The sequence below is a fragment of the Oryx dammah genome, unplaced genomic scaffold (genome assembly GCF_014754425.2).
Source record: "Oryx dammah isolate SB20612 unplaced genomic scaffold, SCBI_Odam_1.1 HiC_scaffold_19, whole genome shotgun sequence".
NCBI lineage: Eukaryota > Metazoa > Chordata > Mammalia > Artiodactyla > Bovidae > Oryx > Oryx dammah.
The window spans coordinates 25,195,552-25,214,590 of record NW_024070203.1 but is presented as its reverse complement, the minus strand read 5'-3'; the positions used below and the strand labels follow the sequence as shown (position 1 = coordinate 25,214,590).

Here is a 19,039-nt window from a genome sequence, read left to right as displayed (position 1 = left end):
CAAGACGGTCTCCAAAGTGGGCCGAGAAATGAGGCCGTCTTCCGCCAGCGTGTTCAGCAGTTGCTTTGGTGATGGCTGGATGGATCGATGTCTTCTTTGTTCACCATTTTATTCCTGGTACCCAGCAGTGACAGAATTTATTGTCCTGGGCTCCAAAATCACTGTGGATGGTGACTGCAGCCATGAAACTAAAAGATGCTTGCTCTTTGGAAAGAAAGCTATAACAAACCTAGACAGCATATTGAAAAGTAAAGACATCACTTTGCCAATGCAGGTCCATATAGTCAAAGCTGTAGTTTTTCTAGTAGTCATGTATGGATGTGAGAGTTGGGCCATAAAGAAGGCTGAGAACTGAAGAACTGATGCTTTTGAACAGTGGTGCTGGAGAAGACTCTTGAGAGTCCTTTGGATTGCAAGGAAATCCAACCAGTCCAAGACTGATCTAAAGGAGATCAGTCCTGAATATTGATTAGAACAACTGAGGCTAAAGGTGAAGCTCCAATACTTTGGCAACTTGATGTGAAGAGCCAACTCATTAGAAAAGACCCTGATGCTGGGAAAGATTGAAGGCAGGAGAAGAGGATGGCAGAGGATGAGATGGTTAGATAGCATCACCAACTCCATAGATATGAATTTGAGCAAACTCCAGGAGATAGTAACAGGGGAGCTGGCATGCTACAGATCATGGGGTCACAAACAGTCAGACACGACTGATGGACAGAACAACAGCAACAGCAACAACCCAGCACACAAATGGCCCCCAATATTTTGGGGGCTGGAATTACTCAAACTTTATATAAAGCGTGATTAAGACATCCAGCAAGTATTGACTATTTTAGCAATAATTTTTGAGCATCTGTTATATACCAGGCACTATTATCGTGCTTTTGGAGTTTATAATCTAGGGGGTTTGGGGTGGGTGGTGGTTCAGCTAGGCTTCCTGGAAGAGGTGACATTCAGTCTAGGGGTGTGACTTCCTGGAAGGTGGGCCCTGGGCCAGTGTTGGACCCAGTGTTTCCTTGGCTCCCTAGGAGATGACATTTTGAGAAGGAGAGTGAACAGGTAAGGGATGTTTTTCTCGGGGAGAGGGGACTCTCCATCCAGCCCACCTGTAGGGGCACCTGTCCGCCTTGGGAAATTCCCTGCTCGGCTTGGGTCCACTGTTGTTTGAACTCCCAGTAGCCTGGAACTTCCCCAGGGGTCCCATTGGCCCAGTAACTTTTGAGTAATTGGAGAGTGGAGGGACCACTCTTGTAAGCTGAGTGGAAACATATATTTTCTCATTTGTGAGTCACCAAAAACTACAGTCCTGGGTAGTTGCTTATTTTTTCTTTCCTGTATGTAAATCAGCTGTCATTACAGTTCAGGAAGTTGAGACTCTGAGCAAGGAGGGTGAGATGGAATCAGTGAATTTTAGATCTGAAAGCGACCTAGAGGTTGTGTGGTCCAACTCCTTCCTTTTGCAAGAAGCCCCTAGTGGGGAAGGGACTTACAAGGTCACCTAGCAGACTTGGAGAGAGGGCCAAGGTGTTTGATTCCCTGTAAAGCACTGGCCGGTATATTTGGTCGTCTCTTCCCAGTCCACTCACTGCCCCATGGGGCACCAAAATGCACTCCCCAGCCTGGCCCACGGCAGGTTGTTTTTATCTGCATGCGTCATCACCAAGTGATCTGAGAGGCTGTTACGGAAAGCGATAGCTTTGATGTTCTGGGTAGCAAGACCCAAGTACCGTGGCAGGAAGAGAGGTTTTGGGGGTTTGGAGAATTGAAAACTATTTACCTTGGGGTTGATTTAATAATTTTACATCTTTGGGGTGGAAGGGGTGGTGAGAGAAAGTTGAATGCAAGTGCAGCTATGAAAAAGCGAGCTTGGGGTGGAGGGTTAGGAAGTAAAACACTGTCGGGCTCCAGGGAAAGCAGCCCAGTAAAGGGTGACCCACCAGAAGGCTCTTCCTCCCCTGGCTGCCACCACACCCTCTGTTTTGATGGGAGGATTTGCACGGTACTTTACAGTTTACAAAGCATTTTCACAGATACCTGCTTCCATCAACACACAGGGCTTTCCAATTCCGTCTGTGCCCACACTTTTGCACCATTTGGGGGGAGCTTGCCTGGAAATCCAGGCATCTCTGACTCCAGTTCCTTTCTTCCTGGGACAGGGACATGGTGGGTCCTCACTCTCCTTCCTTGGGGAAGCGTAGGGCTTAGGAGCTGTTTCTGTGCTCCCTACCAGCCTCTCCCCTTGCAGAGGTCTTGAGCATGGTTTTCAAGCACCCTGTGCCTTTGTTTCTTGAGCTGTAAAATGGGCAACCTAAGAGTCACCTCCTGGCTGAGGGCTCTGCCCAGTTCCTGGCGTTGGAGTTAGAGAACTCGGAGGGGCTTAGTTCAGGTGATGTTCCCACCTTGCTCTCACAGCAGCTCTGCAGTTCCAGGGACCTATGGGCTGGTCTCTTGGCGACCAGATCTCAGCATCCTCAGATATAATGGATGCTGCAGCTCCTTCTGGTCCCTGCACCTCTGAAAGCAGGAGGATGTGTGGTGAGTGACAGCTGTGTATGGGGCCACGGCATTGTCAAGTAGGCACAGAAGGGTTGATCCTCAGAGCAGACTCTCACCAGAACTGGGTCGATGTCTTTTTCTCCCTGTATATTAAAAACAACATCAAGCAAACCTTTTTGAAGAGATAAGTCATTCACAGGACAAAACAGAAGGGATAAAAGTGTTTTTGATTAGGACCCTTACCCATCCTGTCCCCAGATCCTTTTTTCTCCTCACTGATGACACTGATGTCCCCAGTTGGCTGGGTCCCCCAGAGATCATCTGGATGTTGCTGAAGCTGCTTGAAAAGGAAGGTGTGTTTCTGTGACCACATCTCCAAACAGGGATTGGGCATCAAGTGTATCTAGTGCAGAGCAGCCCTGCCGGGAGAACACAGGGCAGGGAGCCTGGATCTCAGGCCCCTTGTAGCTGCATTGGGACCGCAACCTCATGGTGTGGGGGGCTGGCACTTCAGCTTCAGGGGCAGGATGGGCTTGGTGCTGGCTGCTCCTTGGCCTGGAGTGCCAGCCTCCCTCTTGCCTGTGGAAATCCCGTGGATGCAACCTGGGCTCATCCCAGCTCACTCATGCTCCAGATTAAAACCCGGACAGGAGCCTCCCTCCAGCCTCATTTTCCCACAGTGCGGAAGAAGAATGTTGTTGCTCAAGTCTCTCACTCACTCGTATCCGACTCTTTGCGACCCCATGGACTGCAGCATGCCAGGCTTCCTAGTCCTTCACTATCTCCTAGGGTTTGCTCAACTCATGTCCATTGAGTCAACAATGCCATCCAATCATCTCATCCTTTTTTGCCCCCTTCTCCTCCTGTCCTCAGTCTTTCCCACCATCAGGGTTTTTTCCAATGAGTAGGCTCTTCACATCAGGTGGCCAAAATACTGGAGCTTCAGCATCAGTCCTTCCAATGACTATTCAGGACTGATTTACTTTAGGATTGACTGATTTGATCTCCTTGCTGTCCAAGGGACTCTCAACATTCTTCCCCAGCACCACAGTTGGAAAGCATTGCTTCTTCGGCACTCAGCCTTCTTTATGGTCCAGTTCTCACATCCATGCATGACTCCTGGAAGGGGAATAACAGTAGAATTTGCCCAGAGTGTTCTTGTGGGGATCAGATGACTCAAGATGCAGACAACTCTCGCAACGCTGCCTGGCATATAGCAAAAGTCAGCCTTGGCTGCACTGGTTCCTGCTGCTGCTGCCTTCCTCCCCCCCCCCCCCCCCCCCCGCCTGGCTCGCTGCTGGGTGGCAAAGATGTGGGTCCTCCAAGCCTGGCCCTGGGGGCATGGCAGTAAAACTAGCCACCCATCTGTCTTTCTTTTTCCTGGCTGAAGTGGTGGTGGTTCCTTTGTAGTACCCTGGTGGCTCAGATGGTAAAGAGCCTGCCTGCAATGCAGGAGACGTGGGTTCGATCCTTGGGTGGGGAAGACCCCCTGGAGAAGAGAATGGCAACCCACTCCAGTATTCTTGCCTGGAGAATCTCATGGACAGATGAGCCTGCTGGGCTACAGCCCATGGGATCACAAAGAATTGGACATGACTGAGCAACTAAACCAACATACAGTGAATCGGAACACTTTTACATCTGGTTTTGGTGGGAAAACCTTGTGTTTTGGGCCTGCACGAATGGTCTGTACTAGACCTTTAGGCCTGTTCCCACCTTCCTGTTCCTCAGCTCTTGGTCATCTTTTACTCGAGTGTGATTTCAGAACGGCAGGAAAAATTACAAGGATGATTTCCAGGCCAGGAGTCCCTGTGCAGTTGCTCACTTCATGGCCGGCTTCCTGTCTCCTGCCAAGAAGCCCAGGGCTCTGCCTGTGAGGAGGCTGGTCCTGGCTGCCATCAGTGTGCCCAGGTGACCTTGCTGCCCAGGCAGCTTCCAGGTGGCATTGGGGCCAGCTGCCTGGTGACAAGGTGGCCTTGCTCACAGTGGAGCGAGTAATTAATTATCCAGTGCTATATGTCACACTCTGTGCCCCTTGCCTTCTTGTTGGAGAAGGGATGATGGTATGCTTCCTTTCTTCAGGTGGTGGATAGGAGGAGACACTCTGGAGCTGTGATGCAGAGCAAGGGAGGTCCCCGTCGAGGAGCTGGGGTCTGGGCTCCCATCTGTCTCTCACTTCCTCAGGACCTTGGTGGGTAGTGGATCTGCCTGGCACATGCACTCAGGCTCCCCATTCATCAGGGCCCAGCGCTGGGCCCAGCAGTGATGTTCCTCCATCCCAAGTGACATCAGGGAAATATTGTCGGCATCCCCACGGAAGCCCGTGGTCCCCTGGTTCAGGCTCAAGCTCAGGGCATCTCCAAGAACCACAGTGCAGGTGAATGTCTGTCCTCCGGACAGAGAGTCAGGCCGGAGGATCCGAGAGCAGCAGCCCCTCACCCTTCAGACCCCGGCTCCCGGCCTCTCCATCATCCCCCACCCCGCCCCCTCTTCTGCTGAGGTTAGCGGATCCCTGGGAGAAGTGGCCCTGCACGCGCTGTCACCCCGGGCCAGGCCTGTCTCCTCTCCCCCCGGCTTGTCTCTCTGTGACCTCCCTGCCTGCTGGCTCTGGGTGCCGAGGTTGTGACCTGCCCACTCTGGCCCCCGGCCACCCAGGCTGCTGTCTCACCATACTCCGGCTGGGCTGACTCTTGGGGAGAAAGTTAGAAATTTTAGTGCCTTCATTTCCACAGAACATTGCTCCATGTGTGTGGTTTAAAACATTAATTAAAAACATTAATCAGTCTGGCTGCCTCGGAACGAGGTTCTTTTTCTGCAGGAGCTGATGTTCTTGTTCCCACAGGTTCCTTTTGAGGATGGGGTGGGGGAGCACACAGAACTGACACTTCAGCTGCAGATTTGCTGGTTGGTGTCGGGCAGCCTCCTTAGCTGAGCTTTAGTTTCCACATCTGTAAAGTGGGGATGACAATTGTACCTGTGGCCAGACCTCCTGGGGTCCTGGTAAGTGCTCAGTGAGGTCTGGGGGAATATCCCTTAGCAAAGGGTCCCTTACCAAGTGTGCTTGTAAACGGTACCATTATGATGAATTACATGAATTACATCCTTAATACTTGAGGTTTTCCATAACCCCTTTGCATGAACTCTCATTTAATCCTGGCAGTGTAATGGGGAGATGGGATAAGTGTCATAATCTGTTCCATTTCACAGATGAAGAAACTGTGACCCGAGAGTCACAGCCAGGTCTGGAGATGAGTGGCTGTGACTCAAACCTCAGCTTTTCCCATTGTTTGGCTTGGCTTCATTTATTCCCTGAGCTCCGACACTGAGCAAGTCACGGTGGTGAGACAGGAAGAGAGGAGACCTTATTTTCCCCTCTTATTGGGAGGAGACTGAGAAGTTAGGGCCCATGCATTGGCTTAAGTTCGGTACTAACGATAACTGACATTTCTCAGGTTCATAGCGTGTATAACGTGCCGGGCCAAGTGCTGAGTTCTGCAAAGATTCTCACTTAACACGAAGAACAAACCTCGAGGATGAGAAACTGAGGCTCAGAGTACTGGTCACTCGCTCAGGCTCCTCACAGGACTTTTTCAGGCATAGAAGTGGGATGCCAGCCCAGGCATGCTGACAAGAGCCCACAGTCAACCAGGAAGCCGGGCTGCTGCCTTTCGTGGGTAATGAAGTGAATGCATTTTGACAATGAGGCAAAAAGTGCTTTCCTGGTCAAAATGCTGGAGCAGCGTGGGAGGCTGCCCACGGCTCAGCGTGGATGTGCTGAGGAGGGCATCTTTCTGGGTGCATGGCTAGTCAAGGGGGCCTCTCTGAGGGAGGGGGGGATTAGCCCTCTCCTGCTGGGAACTGGGACTCAGATGGATTAAACTGGCACTTCATGGGAGGAGACAGGAACTTTGGGGCTTACAGAGCTGTTGTAGGTTGGTCCGTGATGCTAACACATCCGGAGGAGGCGTGTGACAACCGGTGGGCCTCTAGAGAGGCAAGCTGGGTCCAAGGTTTTGTGGAGGAGAGAGAGGGACTTTGATGGCAGGGCATCCAAGCCACCTGGCCTCCTCTCTCAGTTGGGACAGCAGTGTCCTGAGCTGCTCTGGCTTTCCAGACTCCAGGGCGAATTCCCCTTTGGAGCTTGTCAGCCTTCTTTCTCCTGAGTGTGGGCTCACTGAGCCCCATCTCCTTGATGATCTGGCTGGCAGGATGTTGGCAGTTTTTGTAGGGGCAGGACAGAAAGGAGGTCTGGAAGGGGAAAGGATCACCCCGTTGTCAATGTGACGGTGGGTGCCATACCGCCCTTTGAAGGAGAGGACAGGGTCCATGTCTGTGCCCACCTCCCCCCAGCTGGGCATTCAGCCCTGAATCCAGGGAACTTAGGAGATCCTCCCAGAGCTGGTAAACCAGGGGCAGCCCCTGGTTGTGAGTTGCCCCTCACCCTGCCCCACACTTTTGGCCCCTTCTTGTAAGCCACCTCCATTAGCAGTTAGGATAAGAACCTCTGGCCAGGCTGCAGTTTTGGTTCCCTGAGTAATGCACAATGTCCACTGATCACATGTTACTACATGACAGTGTTGGGTGCAGATAAGGTGCAGCCAAGCTAATCTGATATAGTTCCATGGTTCACAAACTTCCCACCATCTGTGGAATGGGTTGGGCTTCCAGGGACTGGCCGTTCTCAGAATGAAGTTGTTGGGTATGTTTCTCCTTCCCTTCTGCCCAGAATTCCTGGAATCCGATGAATGAAAAAGCTTAAGCAGGGAAGGAATGGGACTGCGATCAGTAGATAGAGGCTTGGGAGTCAGGAAAACCTAACCTGGATGTGACCTGGGTGTTTATGTGGCTTCTGAAACTGCCACTACCAAGACCAATCTCATAGGATCAAATGGCTTAATGCATCCAAATGTCCAGCACAGTGCTTGGCACATAATTGCTGTTGTTTTTTTCACTAAGTTGTGTCTGACTCTTTGCAACCCTGTGTAGCCCTCCAGGCTCCTCTGTCCAAGGGATTCTCCAGGCAAGAATACTGGAGTGGGTTGCCATTTCCTCCTCCAGGGGATCTTCCCGACCCAGGGACTAAATCTGCATCTCCTGCATTGGAAGATAGATTCTTTGCCACTGAACCACCAGGGACACCTTGGCACATAGTAGCTACTCAATAAATGCCTGCCCTTCTGATGCTTCTCATTTAGCACATAGTAAAGATGCACTTCTTATTTCTTTCAATGAATGAGATGTCTCATTACCAAATTTATTTGTGTGAGCATTGACGCTAATAGTTCCCTTTTCTTGTTTATTTCTAGAATCTTGTTACACCTGGGATTTTGGTGCCTTTAATCTGAGAAAAAGTACATATCCATTCAATAATCCAAAAGGACTTGAAAACTGTTCATCTCTGAACTAAAGCTAGAATGTCATGGGATTTAAAGAATCAAGGTAAGAAATTTTCTCCTCCTGAGCCTTTTGGAACCAATCATGGCCATTGGAATTGGTGATCTCTTGCAACACAATTTGGGGTGTGATTTCTGACCACTTCCTGTAACCCCACCCTGGTACACAAGACCCAGTTCTCAGGGTTTGTTCGCCTGGACCTCGTGTCTGGGGGCAATCCCTCTGTTCCCAGCTGGGAAAGGGGTTCACAGTCTCCTGGTAGATATCCCACACTTTTCCTTCTGGCTAAAGGTGGGGATGCTTAGGCCACCCAGCTGAGGTGTGTGGAGCCAGCACCAGGGAGAGACTGGGTACGTTTGGTGGGATTATGTGATCAGGTCAGCAGAGCTTCGCGGGTATCTAGACGTAATCTCTTCCTCTCTCCCCGCCTCCTTGAATTGCCTGTGCCAGCTCCCAAGTCTGAGGCTGCCTGCGGGGTAAGGGTAAGAGGTTAAAACTGATGCCTTCAGGCAAACCTTGGTTTTCCTGGTTTTGCTCCTCACCTTGCTCAGCCTCGCCAAGCCTTGATTTCCTCATTTATAAAATCAGCATCCTATTAGTGCCCCAGGAGGATGTAGGTGCTGAATGATATGGGGAGATAAAGTTTACCCCCCTGCCTTTCATGGAGGAGGAAATGCTCCGAAACGGAAGAAGGTTCTTTCTTGGGTTTGTTTTCAATTCATTAATGACACCATTTCAAGGCCCTGCCAGGCAGCAGGCTGTTTCCAAGTCCTTGGTCTGCGGCTCTCTCTTCCTTTCACCTGCCACCAAGTCTGCCTGGGAAAGGGCTGGTCGCGCATGCATAGCCCCTTGCCCCGAGCAAAGTTGATTTCTCCCTCCACTGGACTGGAGCCGGCAGTTGAAGGCATGCCTTTAGGGTGTGATTTCCCCACCCTTCCCGTCCCCCGGGAGTCCCTGTGGTCACTGGCGAGCTTGAACTGCCTTACACATCCTGACGCCCCAGGCTTGAGCCTCCTGTGATGGACACTGACAGAGCAAATGAATGAATTATTGAGGAGGAGGGTTTAGAGAGGAGAAGCCAGAGTGGGAACCAGAGGGAGAGAGCTTGTAAAGATTTAGAGCGAAGAGTGAGGTCCGTTGTCGTTTTTTTCTTCAACAAGGTGCTCTAAGGAGTAAATAGCATGATGGAAAAAGGAAAAACAAGTCTCACCACACAGCAAAGCTCTGCAAGGGTAGAGAGTTGGGTGAAAGTGGAACCGGTTAGGGTCATGCGGAGGGACTCCTCTTGTTATCTTGCCTCCTGTGTCTCACATCTCTTCAAAGTGCATTTGGATCTCTGACCTCCTGTGGTGTTGAGGAGCCTGTGACCCTCAATAGGGATAAACACGAGGCTCTGGCCTTCGGTTAAGGTGGGAGCCCTGACGCACAAAGGGACTGCTCTGGCGCAGTGGTAAGAACCCGCCTGCCAGTGCAGGAGAAACAAGAGACGTGGGTTCGATCCCTGGGTCGGGAAGATCCCCTGGAGAAGGAAATGGAACAACCCACTCCAGTATTCCTGCCTGGAAAATCCCATGGACAGAGGAGCCTGGCGGGCTACAGTTTATGGGGTCTCAAAGAGTTGGACCCGATTGAGCCACTGAGCATGCACGCGCTGCAGATGCACAGACATCTGGGAGGCCTGGGGAGGGGCCCTTGTTCATTCCGAGAGGCTTGCTGCCTCTTGAAACTCTCGGATGATGCTTGTGAGTAAGAGCTACCTGGAGCTGAGCTGCTGAGTGCTAGAGGAGCCTTTCCCCCGGCAGGCGCTCTGCAGCCCGGCACATTCACCTCTCCCATTCGTGTTTTTAAAACTGTATTTGGCTGCACCAAGTCTTGGTTGTGGCACATGGGATCTCCGTTGCAGCGTGTGAGATCTATTAATAGTTCCCTGACCAGGGCTTGAACCCAGGGCCCCTGTGTTTGGGAGCATAGAGTCTTAGCTACTGGACTACCAGGGAAACCCTCCCCCAGTTCACTTTTATTTCATGATCTAATTGCTCATTCTGGAGTCAGAAGGCCGCTGTGGAAGGTACAGCTCACAGGCCTTCCTGTGAAAGTGCTGCATACCTCTTCTGGGCCCTCGATCACACAACCAGTCCTGAAAGCTTTGTTTCAGAAGCCCACGCTCCCGGCCCAGGCTGTCAGCTTGGGGAGCAGGAGTGTCCACGGACACACAGCCACCTCGCCCAGCATCCTCCCCGCTCCATGTAGCACCTGCAGGGCCGGGGTGCGCTGTTTCCATGTCTAGAGAATAGGCCGATGGGAGTGCAGGCACTGGGGCGAACAATCTGAAAGCTGGAAGAACTGTTCTGTTGATGGAGGAAAGGCTTGGCAGGTCTGTCTGGGGGTAATGGGAGAGGAATTTCCCTAGAATTCAGCCTCTGGGAGCAGACAGAGTAGGAGTGGTTGCTGAGAATCTGAGACGCGTGGTCATGCAGGCGTCCCCGGGCAGGGCTGCTCTGTTCTCAGGGCTCCGAGAAAAGCCCAAGCTTTGTGCTTGTGCCTGCGGTCCTAAGTGTTCTGAAGACGCTGCTCTCCTCCGGGGAGCCTGTCTGCCCGCCTCCCCACCTAGAAGTCCGCTCACCTGGGCTGCACGCCAGCGAGGGCATCCACATCCGTGGGGCTCTTTGCACTGTTCTTGCCGTGGAACAGAAGTACCAATAACCCGGATTCTACCCCAGTTCCACTTCCCAGCCCCGCTGTGACCCAGGGCAAGTCCTTTGCAGCTCTCCACGCTCTTCTGCCTCAGCTGCTGAATCTGGCCAGAGGAAACGGTCAGTGAGAAGGTGTCCTTGCTGTTTGCTTCTCCCCCACCTCCCTAACCTGTTTGGCTCCCAGCCATGCTATTTTGTCTCCTCCCAGCCCCTCCTCGCGCCTGTGCACAGGGTTGCCTTCTTCCCTCTGACCATGCGTTTTTGGACTCCTCTCCCACCCCTGTCTCCCTCTGGAAACGTCTCTTGGCTCCTGATGGATCCTCCCAAACCAGCCCTCTCTGGCCATGGGTGAGAGGGTGTTCGAGGGCACCTTCCTGCCTGTCCTTGGACGCCAGCCAGCCCTGGGCTTTAGCTGTACGGTATGTGTGTCAAGATTGCTTCCTTTATTCAGTGTCCCTGGTATCAAAAGAACTCCTGACCCACTCGGAACTCTCCCCTAGAAACAGAAACAGAGTCTCAAAACACCTCTGCTGCTGGCCTGTTTTACTATTGCTTTTTTGTGGTTTCATAGTGAGGTTTTTGGCTCATTGCATTTGACCTGGTGTTTATTTTTAGTCGTGAAGACAGAGTTCAATTAATGTCTAAACGTGAGGGCAAATGCAGAGGAGGGATTCGTAAGTCTAGGGGAAAATGTGCCTAATTTTGTTTCTTCTGATAACATCTGTCACACCAGCAGACGCTGAGCTTCCTCGGCGCTGCTTATGATGGGCTTTGCAGAGGCAGCGAGTCCAAGCCGCCCCCAAAAACAAAAGCACGTCTGGGTCTTTTTCACTCTGGTTTATCCCGCAGCTGGCCACAGAGCTGAGTATTGACCACAGTTATCATTATGAGTGATAATTATTATAATTAATGTTTGAGTAAAGGCCAGCCTTTGGAACCTTCAGTTCTTTTTTTATGAGATTTTTTTTTTTAATGTGGACCGCTTTTAAAGTCTTTATCGAATTGCTATGCAGTGTTGCTTCTGTCTTCTATTTTGGGTTTTTTGGCATGTGAAATCTTAGCTCCCCCAAAAGGTGTTAGTTGCTCAGTTGCTCTTTGTGACCCCGTGGACTGTAGCCCACCAGGCTCCTCTGTTCATGGAATTCTCCAGGCAAGAATACCAGAGTGGATTGCCATGCCTTTCTCCAGGAGATCTTCCCGACCAAGGGGTCGAACCTGGGTCTCCCACATTACAGGCAGATGCTTTACCGTCTGAGCCACCAGGGAAGCCCACTTAGCTCCGCAACCAGTGATCAAACCCTCACCCCCTGCATTAGAAGATGGGGTCTTAACCCCTAGACTGTCAGGGAGGTCTTATCATCTCCCCTATGTGTTTGGTTTCCTTTTGTCTCCAGAAGCAGCATCCCACTTCCTTGAACATCAGCTTGTCTCCCCGGATCATGAGTGTTTTGAGAACAGACTCCAGGACTTGCTCCCTCTTTGGCCGCAGCTTTTGGCACCGTGACATGCTTGGGGAATGTCCTCTTAGATTGCCCGCATTTTGGGACACCAAGTTGGGGTTAGAATGTCAGATATCAGGCACAGAGTGCTCTTCCTTCAAAGGCTCCCCAGTCTGCTCTGGGATCTGGGAGGAAACAAAGGTCCACTTGCTTAAGACTTTACAGTTGATAGAAGTTCTTTCTTTGATCCCATCACTGTTCTCTGAGAACCTGCAGTGCGCCACTGTGCAGAGTGCCTGCAATAAAGGACGAAAATCACCATTCTTGCTCTGAAGGAAATCCGGAGGCGGAGGCTGGCTTTATGGATTCCCCTTGTTCTTGACCGTGTGTTCATGTCCATCCCATCCAATTCAGATGTCAAACTGTAATCCCTAGTGTGATGGTGTCAGGAGGTGGAGCTTTGGGGAGGTGGCTGGGTCCTAAGGGTGGAGCCCTTACAATGAGATTAATGCTCTTATAAGAAGAGGCAGGACAAGGGAGAGTCTTGTCTCTTTCTGCTCTCCGAGCTAGGCGGACATAGCCAGAAGACAGTCTTCCGCACCAGGAACTGAGCAGGCTGCACCTTGGCCTTGGACTTCCAGCCTCCAGAACTGTGAGGAATCAATTTCCATTGTTTCCAGCCACTCTGACTGTGATCTCTTGGTATAGCAGCCTGAGCAGACGAGCCACCTGTATCTCACAGATGAGTGAATTGGAGACTCAGAGCAGCCGTGCTGCTGTGAGTGCCCTGCTGGTTGACGGTGGGTCTCACAGAAGCGCGTGGATCTTCTGAATCCAGGCCCCTGAACCTGCTCCCCTCCCACCACCCCGCCGCCCCACCCGTGCCAATCTGCAGTCATGTCTGGGCTTTCTCTTTGCTGCTTCTCACTGCTCCATCTGTCTTTCCATCCTCTTTCCTCTCCCCCCATCCCTTCCTTTTCTCTGCTGTCTCCCTTTTCCCTTCTTCCAGCTCTCTTCCTTTTGAAGAAGAGGATCTTTCTCTAAACATTACCTTTTTTTTGGTGAAAGGGACCTGATTATAAGGGGGCTGTGTTCCTGCTCTGCCTGGGGTGGTGTCTGTCTTGGCGAATCCACCTCGCCAGCACCTACTGTGGTGGCTGGCATGACGTAGCAATGTCCTCCTGCCCTCCTGCCCTCCTCCACTTTCCTGATGTGAGCCAGGCTTTGCACTCATCCATGGGAGACCGCAGAGGAGGTAAAAACTGTCCTGGGGAGAAACACTGTATTCAAACCCCTGTTTGCACAGCCTTGTGGATGGGATGTTTAGGTACCCTCCAGACCCCCAGATTCATAGACTGAAGCCCTAACCTTGAGTGCAGCTGTACTGGAATTAAGGGAGTAATTAAGGTTAAATAAGGTCATCAGGGTGGGGCCCTGTTCTGATAGGATTAGTGTCTTTGTAAAAAGAGACACCAAAGACCTCCTCTCCATCTTTGTCACGTGAGGACAGAGCAGGAAGGCCACTGTTTGCATGCCAGAGCTGGAGTGCTACCAGACACCACATCAGCCGCACCCTTGATCTTGGACTTCTCCAGAACTGTTGTGTGAGCCACAAAGCCTCTGGTGTTTTGTTATGGCCGTCTGGGCTGACCAAGCCACATGGTGCATACACGCCTCAGATCACAGGCTGCAGGCTGGTTTGATTGCCTTGATTCCACAGTCTCTGGTGTTGAGATGAGGCTGTTGCCTTTGAACCTTCCCAGCTCCTAGTGTTTAAAACTAGGAGCCCAAACTGAGTTCTCGTCCTGCCCTGTCTGTATCCTGATGTTCAAGGTTTCCCTGAGCTGGGCTGAATTCTTTGTTTTCTCCCTTCTTCCTTGCTAAGACATAATCAGGTGTATATACTGAATTCTCTTGTGGTCATAGCACCAGGTTCCTAGAAGCAGAGGCAGCTCTGGACGCCTGGTCTTGCTTTTTGTGATCCAGTGGGCTGCCTCCCTTTTAAGATGCTCTCCCTGTATTATAGAAGATTGTTCATTTTGTTAGTCATTTGTACATTCTACTGGTCAATCAGTTTGCCTCTGAAGTGCTAAGTAGTAGTTGTCCAACAGCTCCCATTAGGCACCACCAATAAGGTCCACCAATAAGGAGTGTGAGTAGTATCTGTAGTATGGTGAAGGTACTGCTACTAATACTACCAGTAATAATAGTAAAAATAATAATAGCTCAAATGTATTATCCACAGGTTCCCAGCACTTTACATATATTATCTCATCTGCTCTTCAGAGCATACAAGGAAATAGGGATTAACCAACATGCCGGAGACAGCAAATGAGAGCATCTCCCCTTGGAATGGATACGAAGCACACACCAGCATAATCATGCTTTGTGCTTTTGCACAATCTCAAGCTCTTTTCCTTTTTAAACTTGAGGCTAATGTTTAGAATCTTTTACCAATGAGAAGACTGTCAGCTAAAATGATGTAAGTGCCACACATCACCAGTAACTCCATCCCGGTATGTCTCTTCATGCCTCTGACCATGTCCCCACACACCACCTGTTCCCTCAGGGGACCTGCCAGCTTGAGCTCCAGGTTTTCTCCAGGACTCACCCATCATTTTCTGCTCCCGTGGGACCTAGGGATACCTGGTAGAACTGAACAGAGTCTGAGATCCAGCAGGTTTTATCCTTGGTCTGTAATGGAGTGAATGACATAGCCCTACAAGGCACACAACTCTCTAGCTCCCTGACTGGCTCTGGGGTGCAGGTGGCTTTCAGAAACCCTGAACTGCCAAGGCTCTGGGTCCTTGTTGTTGCTCTTGGTATTGCCTGGTCTGCTGAAAATTCACGTTCTTTGGCCTCTAGCCGTTTTCTCCCCAGTCTTATCTCTCTTCTGCAGCTAGTTGTAAAGGATACCTTTATGAAGTGGGTACCATTGTTGGATGCAAGGCATCCAGTGGATATTTTTTTTCCCCTCCAAAGGTGGCAACCATAAGACTAAGGGATCCACCTGTCCCAGCATCATACAGTGTTTGGCTGCATGGGCTCAGAGGGGCATTTTCCTGCTGTTGAAAAGCAGAGATACCTGGCTTCATTCCTGTGGGAAATGAAAAGTGCTTAGTCGCTCAGTCGTGTCTGACTCTGCGACCCCATGGACTGTTGCCCGCCAGGTTCCTCTGTCCATGGGATTCTTCAGGCAGGAATACTGGAGTGGGTTGCCATGCCCTCGTCCAGGGGATCGAACCCAGGTCTCCCACATTGCAGGCAGATTCTTTACCATCTCAGCCACCAGGGAAGCCCAGGAAATCAGAAAGGGGACTTAAAAAAAAATGTTGGGTTAAGGAAAAGTTTCAGGAAAATAGAAGTAAGAGGGAAAAAAGGAAAACCAATCTAAGTGTCACCCTCTCGAGCTGGCTTCTTTGCTGAGTGTCAGCCCTGCCCCTGTTGGAGCTGGAGGGACTTGGGAAAGTGACTGGCCATGGTAGGGATGGGGTGGGGGTGGGTCGTGGAAGTGGGGGAGGGCCATTGCACAGAAAACAGTAAAGGAGATGGGAGCCACTTGCCAGCCCTGGGCTCTCTGCTTTGCCACTTGCCAGCCCTGGGCTGGGATGAAGGCTTTAGGCGCTTCTGAGCCTCGGTTTCCTGTTCTGAGGACCAAATGACATGATCGTCTGTGACTCGTCTAAGTCACTGAAGATGCTCCACCCACAGGCACTGTGCTGAGGAATTTACTGGCTGTTTGCTTTGGGTCTTTGAACTTCATTCTCCTCACCATTAATTGAAATCAGAGGACTGGACAGCTGCCCCGGCCAGTCGGTCCCTCCCAGCTTACACATTTCACTTTCACGCCAATTCCCTTTTCAGACTGATAAATTTTTTTTTAACTACAGTCTATACATGAGTTTGAGTAAACTCCAGGAGTTGGTGATGGTCAGGGAGGCCTGGCATGCTGCAGTCCATGGAGTCACAAAGAGTCAGACACGACTGAGCAACTGAACCGAACTGAACTGAACTGACAGTCTATACAGACCATACTTTTGTTTAGGTTTCATTAATTTTTACCTGAAGTCCTTTTTCTGTTCCAGCATCCCATCCAGGATACTATATTAAATTTAGTTATTGTTTCCTTGGGCTTCCCAGGTGGTGCTGGGAAAGTGGTAAAGAACCCGCCTTGCCAATGCAGGAGACATGAGATGCAGTTTCGATCCCTGGGTCAGGAAGATCCCTTGGAGGAGGGCATGGCACCCCACTCCAGTATTCTTGCCTGGAGAATCCCATGGACAGAGGAGCCCAGCAGGTTACAATCCATAGAGTTGCACGGAGTGAAACACGATTGAAGCGACTTAGCATGCACGCACCCATTATGGTTCCTTAGGCTCCTCCTTTGAAAAGGTTTTTTTCAAACTTTTCTTGTTTTTGATGACCTTGATAGTTTTGGGGAGTACAGGTCAGGTATTTTATAGATGGTCTCTCTTAGGATCTGTCTGATGTTTTTCTCATTATTAGTCTGAGATGATGGGCTTGGGGAGGAAGACCACAAGGGTAAAGTAACCTTGATCACTTAGCTATGGTACTGTTTGTTAGATTTCTCCACCATAAAATTACGCACCCCCGCCCCAATTCCTCATCATGCTCGGAAGTATGTCACACCTCTGGAATGGGACGTTTTGCTTCACCTCAGGGGTGGAGTATTCACAAAAATTGTCTGGAATTCTCTGTGGGAGATTTTTCTCTTTTCCCCTGCTTATTTACATCCATATGGACTGGTGGTTTGTTTGTTTGTTTTAATAGATTTTGGATTCTAATTCAATACGACTTTATGTTGTTGCTCAATGTTTATCAGCTTTGGCCTTTGGTAATTTCTTCAGCTAGCTCCTGGGTCCTTCTGATATACCTCCATCATTGTAAGGGGATTTGTTTTTGTTTTTGTGTGTGTGTGTGTGTGTGTGTGTGTGTGTGTGTGTGCATTTCCTTACTTTCTGGCACTACAAGATGCTCCAGGTTCATCTTGTATATTTCCTGCCACAGTCCTAGGATCAGCCATTTCCCTAAGGAGCCCTGGTTTGCTTTATTGGAGCGTGGTATTAGAAATCAACAAATGGGTTTGAGATGTGCTCATTGCTGCTGGGGTGTCACTGCTTCTAGGCCCGCTTAGCCGACAGAGCAATGAGAGATGTGTGAATGTCCTAACCCATGTGTATATGTATACACACATGTGTAAATATTTCCATAGATACCCATTGTATCCATGTTAAGCTAACCATGAATTCATCCTGATGTTCCAACTCGAATCCATAACTACGCCATACACTTTTGGATAAACTTATTTTTGCCTGCATTGGCTGGCAAGAGGCAGTACTGAAGAGTGAATTCTGCAAGTCCACCCAGGCACAGGGCGGTGCCCCGAGAACACTGGACTTTTCCTTTTGGGGCAGCGTGGTCTCGTGAACAGAAGTCAAGAGTTGGATGCACCTTCACAGAGACTCAGAAACACGTCCTGCCTAGAATGCTAGCACACCAGGCCGCTATGTGCCCTTCCTGGTCTCTGGGCTTTCTGTCCTCCTGGGAAGCCTTCGCTGTTCTCCCTCCCCTCCCATATTTCCCCCACTACATATGTTTGCCCCCGACACATGCCTAGAGTACCCTGGGCTTACCCCATCAGAAAAGGACCCACTTTATAAAACTCTCTACCTGTCCACTCCTCCCAAGTAGACCACATCCTTGAGGGGAGCACCATGTCCCCCAGGCAGTCCCTTGCACAATCCCCCCAAACCAAAGCAGAGTTCAGTTTTGAAGTTGGTTGCGGGAACAAAGCAGTGGGCGAGACACACATCCTTGCCTTGTGGAATGTGTTGTTGTTGTTGTTGAGTCCCTAAGTCAGTCCGACTCCCTGTGACTCCGTGGACTGCAGCATGCCAGGCTCTTCTGTCCTCCAACTCCCGGAGTTTGCTCAAATTCATGTCCATTGAGTCGATGATGCTATCTAACCATCGGATCCTCTGTCACCCCCTTCTCCTCCTGCCCTCAGTCTTTCCCAGCATCAGAGTCTTTTCCAATGATCTGCTGTTCACATCAGGTGGCCAAAGTCATGTGGCCTTGATAGACACAAATGGGAATGGAGGAATCCTCATACAATACAGAATCCCCTACCTCATTTACTTTTTGGCTGGGTCAGGGTCTCAAACAGCTGTCTACAGGGGCCAGGCAGGTGATATAAATAATGATATGGGCCTGGTGGGCAGTCAACAGGGATTGGTGGGCAACTGGAAGGCATGCATGGCTGATGAAAAGCCAGGATGTATATTGTGACACTCTGTTCGGGCCACCCGCCTTAGTTCAGCATCCTGCTTGGTGGGCTGAGGTCTGTGCCTGACCAATTGTTCCTAAGTTTTTTGACCATCATCCCTATGCCTGCCCAGTGTAAAGGGATCGGTGCCTAGTCCATGGCTGCTGATTGTGGTCCTGGACAACCGCTGGCCCAGTGTGGCCAGATCTCACTATTCCAGGGAGATGGAAAGTGGGGCAGGTGGGAGGGTCTTGCCCCGTTCTGTTCACTTCTGTTCGTTCCTGATTTTCATGGTAGCAACACTTCCCCTGGCAGCTGCACTCGGTCCCAATACCAATAGTTGCTTCCAGTTTACAGGGATTTTTTTTTTGGCCCCTACTCCCTGAACCAGCCTCACTGACTGCTCTAGAGATGACACCCCCAGCTGGGGCTCCCCCAGGCTCCCCCCAGGCTTCTCAGTTCTGATAACTCTACCCCATGCCCCATCCCTAAAAAGGTGTGCTTGCTCTCTCTGCAGCCCCTACTTCTCAGACACCTCGGAGTCTCCCTCTTGCCTTTTCAGTAAATGGCCCATCCTTTACCTGAAATTCAGCGGGTGTGTTTCCTCTTCCTTGCTGAGCCTTGATGAATACGCAAGGTGTATTTCTGTATTTCCGAGCCTGTTGCTTTGAGGCCCAGACTGCCGCCACCCCCCCACCCACCCACCCCCTGCCCACCGCCCACCTGCA

At 50.7% G+C, this 19,039-nt stretch overlaps 1 long non-coding RNA gene across 6 annotated transcripts in view; it reads left to right on the top strand.

Moving 5' to 3' along the window:
- The window catches only part of LOC120878881, a 222,585-nt gene that overhangs the window by 132,615 nt on the left and 70,931 nt on the right, over window positions 1-19,039 (top strand). For all 6 annotated transcript variants that reach the window (XR_005724644.1, XR_005724647.1, XR_005724642.1 and 3 more), the window contains one exon: window positions 7,806-7,938. This is a non-coding gene — a long non-coding RNA (uncharacterized LOC120878881). The remainder of the gene's footprint in view (window positions 1-7,805; window positions 7,939-19,039) is intronic.